The sequence below is a fragment of the Triticum aestivum genome, chromosome 2A, assembly GCF_018294505.1.
Source record: "Triticum aestivum cultivar Chinese Spring chromosome 2A, IWGSC CS RefSeq v2.1, whole genome shotgun sequence".
In the NCBI taxonomy this organism is placed as follows: domain Eukaryota; kingdom Viridiplantae; phylum Streptophyta; class Magnoliopsida; order Poales; family Poaceae; genus Triticum; species Triticum aestivum.
Window position 1 is genome coordinate 26451351 of NC_057797.1, and position 4176 is coordinate 26455526.

The 4176-nt window shown below is 46.8% G+C and overlaps 1 pseudogene; it reads left to right on the forward strand.

Annotated features, from left to right (window-relative positions):
• The first annotated feature begins 1686 nt into the window (after positions 1-1686).
• LOC123184431 (uncharacterized) overlaps positions 1687-4176 on the forward strand; it is a 4158-nt pseudogene continuing 1668 nt past the window's right edge.

Sequence of the window (4176 nt, forward strand, 5' to 3'; positions counted from 1 at the left end):
ACACTATCACCACCAAGCAAAAGTTGACACTTTTGCAATGTCCCATGGCTCTTCCATGTCTCCAGTGCAGTCGTTGGAACCATCTAGAGAGCCGGCGCTACCATCCTCGCGAGCTTCAAGCAGGGCCGGTCCAGAGATTTTTGGGGCCTAGGGCCAACCTAGAAGCTGGGGCTCCTTAATATATACCTATTGGGACATTTACATATACCACTATTATTTTTACCTCGATATGTAGCTATCTAAAAGATGCACATGCTTCTTATAATAGGGGGAAAATCGCATAAGGCAGCTATGCTTACCTTGGCCAACATCAACACATTTGGTGCCTCCATATGCATGTTCTTTTCTATAACATTTTTTTTGTCTTCTGATGAGGGATTAGAACCATGTTTCAAGCCCACTAGATAATGAGGACAGTGGTTGAAATTTTATTAATTATAAAAGATTTGTTGAACAGAGAAATCAACATATTACTTGATATCATCTGCAAACCCGAAACCTTGTTTTGTGGCCACTTTGATCCTCAAGATCTAAGTTGAAATCTTTTGGAGGGAAGGAACCGTCTGAATGCCCTTGATAATGATTACATTTTTATTCTAGAAAGGTTGTAAATCTCAATCGCAAAATCCATAGAGCCCTACAAAGAGAAGATCAAAAAGAAGCGAAAGACTAGGTGGATAAATACGTAGCTGTTAAAGACAAGATCAATTCATGCTCGTGGTTTCATGGATTATGCAGAAGCGAAAACAATCTGCCAATGAGACAATGACCTGCAGATGGCTGATGGTTGCACCTTGCGGCCTAGCGGATGCCGGATGGTTGATGGCCCGGTCGCCGGCATGGGCACACGGCTGCGGTGCAACACCAGGGTGCCGTGCGCAACAGCGACAATTAGCCAACGAACAAGAATCCCTAGTGGCCGAGCGATTGGCAGAGAGTCCAAGATGAAACAAACCAGTGAACGTTCAGATATTCGGAGTGATTAACGCGTGCGGCCGTGCGAGTGTTGACGCTTCTCCTATCACTAGCAGCAATTGGGCCTAGCCCATCTCCAGCCCCTTGTGTTTGGTTTCCTCCTTTTATTCTTTCGCTACCTAATATTTTTGCTAGGCTATACTAACATAAATACCAGATCATGGCCCCACCTCCTGGCCTGGGCCTCGAGCCGTCGCCCCTTCGACCATACACCAGGGTCGGCCTGGCTTCGAGCCATCTCCTTGGCCCATTCTAGCTGGCAAGCCGCCTCACTAGCCATGTCACTGCAGGCTCGAGCTCCTTCAAAACAAAGAATGGAATCCTCACATTCCGTCTTTTCGTTCCGTTGGGCACCACTCGTCCGAATGAGTGAGCGACATGAGAATAAAGACGACGACTACGGTTGCAACAATGGTTGATGGCAAGATCAAATCTCAGGCTTGACGCTTCCCCGTCGATGGGTGAGGTGCCGGTGATGACTTCGTCAACCTTGATGCTTTAACTTCGGTCGTATTTTAAATAGACCTTGTATACGAATTCGTGTATGTTTTTTTAGTATAGGCCCACAGTAATCCTGTGCCGGAGTTCGGCCCAACTAAACATGAAGCCCTAAATAGGGCCCACCCCCATCATCCGCCTCCTCGGTCATAGACCCACTCCACTCTCCGCTTCACTCTCCACCCCCAAATACCCAAACCCTCACCGCCGACCATGGCTGGTCCCCGGCAGCCGCCGTTCACCAACGTGGACCCCGCGACGGAGGCCGATCTGCGGGGCAGGGGCCGTGACCCGCGTGAGGTGGACCGATCCACGGAGGAGCTACTCAGCAACATCAACACCGAGCTCATCCCCGACCTGCCCGCCTCCGACGGACATCATCTTGAACAACGCCCACCTCCGCCCCAAGGCGTCAGCTTTTCCCCCACGCCGCCGACTCGGCGGCCATCGTCACCGCCATCTCCACCATCCTCGAAGCGCACACGGGACCCATCCCCTACGCCCGTCTCACCAGCAGCCACATGAGCGCCTACCAGGCCCAGCTCACGCGCTGGCTCCAGCTCCTGGCCACCAAGGGCGTCCAGGAGCTCGCCCTCGTCAACCGCCCGTGGCCGCTCGACGTGCCCCTCCGGGCCGTGCTCTTTGGCATCGCCAGCATCGGCTGCCTCTACATCGGCCTCTGGAAGTTCGAGGACGTGGCAAGGTTACTACCCTGCACCTCCTTCCACCACCTCCGTGAGCTTGGCATCTGCAGCGTAGTCATGGAGGACGAGGACATCGACTTTGTCGTCGCCGAGAGCCCCATCTTGGAGACCCTCAGGCCTCAATATCCATGGATGCAACAAGGGGCTGCGCCTTCGCTTCGTCAGCCAGAGCCTCCGGTGCGTCCAAATTTGCAGCTCTGTTCCGGAGGACATCGCCGTGGTGAAGGCTCCTCGCCTCGAGCGGCTCATCCTGGAGGGGTCCCGAGGCAACGCCGGCGGCTTGTGCACCAAGGTCAGGATTGGCGATGCTCCCAAGCTGCACAAGGAATCTTGCAGCCAGGGAACACCATCCTGGTTCCTGGAGATGCGAGACAACATCGTCATGGTGTGTACATCTCCTGTCCGCGGTCTAACAGTTTCTTCAGTTAGCAAAACATCGTCCAATTGTTGGAGGTACAATACTAAATGTGTAATTTTTTTGTTCAATGGGGTTCATTCCAGGCCGGGATAAATGCGAGCCAAGCGCCATGGCCACCAGCGTCAAGTTCCTGAGTCTAAATGTGCGTTTCAGAAGCCACACCGATTCCAAGATGGTTATCTCCTTCCTCAGCTGATTTCCCAATTTGGAGGCACTGCACATTATGGTAGTTTTTTTCATTTCATGTTTTGCTTACATTCGTACCGGTTTCCAATATGTCTTATGTGTAGAATGTTTGCGGCAGCAGATCATGTGTTTTCAGCTTCTGATTGATTAATTGCAGATAATGTACTATTATGCAGTTCTCCCAATGTCGATTGCTTTGCTTATTTACCTCTTGTTATAGCGTCTCTCACCATGGTCATATATCATACAACTTGGCAATATTTGTGCTTTTGATGTTGTAAGTGGCATGTGGGGCCCGTTTCTGACTTCAGAATTTACACATGATAAACCAAACACATTGCCACCTACAGTTTTTTGGAGGTCCATGTGGTTTATCATATTACTCTAAACCACGTCACATACTACATAGCGATTTCAGCTGTGAATTTTGCAACTGACATGCAGTGCCAGACTACAGTTTGCAGGTGATCTGTGTGATATTACCACAATGCCATGTTAGTTCTTTGCTACTAGAACCACTAGTAGCAAACGGAGCTTTAAAACCGGTTGGGGGGACCTTTAGTACCGGTTGGTGTTACCAACCGGTACTAAAGGTTTTTTTTTGAAAATTTTGGAAATTTTTTTGATTATTTTTTTTCAATTTTCAATTTTTCTGAATTATTTGGTGATTTAGTCTCTAATCACCTTTCTTAACTGCTCAAGTGTGGATCACTCATTCCAAATCATCTAACATCCCGACCGGTCACCCATCCCTCTCACTACTCCAGCCCGAGCACGCTTAACTTTCGGGTTCTATTCTCCTTCATTTCCAAGTCTGCACTTGTTATTTTCCTGACAATAGTAAGATGTCAATCCTATTAACCCTCAGGAGTTTAGGTTGAGCATTAAGTCACACATTTCACTGTTTGAGTTTGAAACTATTATTCTAAAAAACAGTAATTATTTAGTAACACTAATATTTCTTGAATAAGTTTGACCATAGTTTGACCACAGTTTGACCATATTTGACCAAAATTCAAAAAATTGAAATAATTATTTAGTAACACTAATATTCTTGAATAATTATGTAGTAACATTAATACTTCTTGAATAAGTAGTTTGACCAGATTTAACCAATTTTTTTAAAAAAACTGAAATTTGACCATATCTTTTATTTCCTTTTGGAATTTGAGGATTCTAAAAAATTGCAAACATGCCGTAGGTGGTCTCCATCAGATGCGGATTTTCGTGCTGAATTTTTTGATATATTATACGTTTTTTCCGACGTCGTATGCAAAAGTTATAGTCGTTTTACATTTTCCCTACACTTTTTGCAAAACATGTCCAAATTTAAGTTTTCAAATTTTCCTAACTAGTAGATGTAGTAATATAACTACCTCTCGAAGGATTTTATTT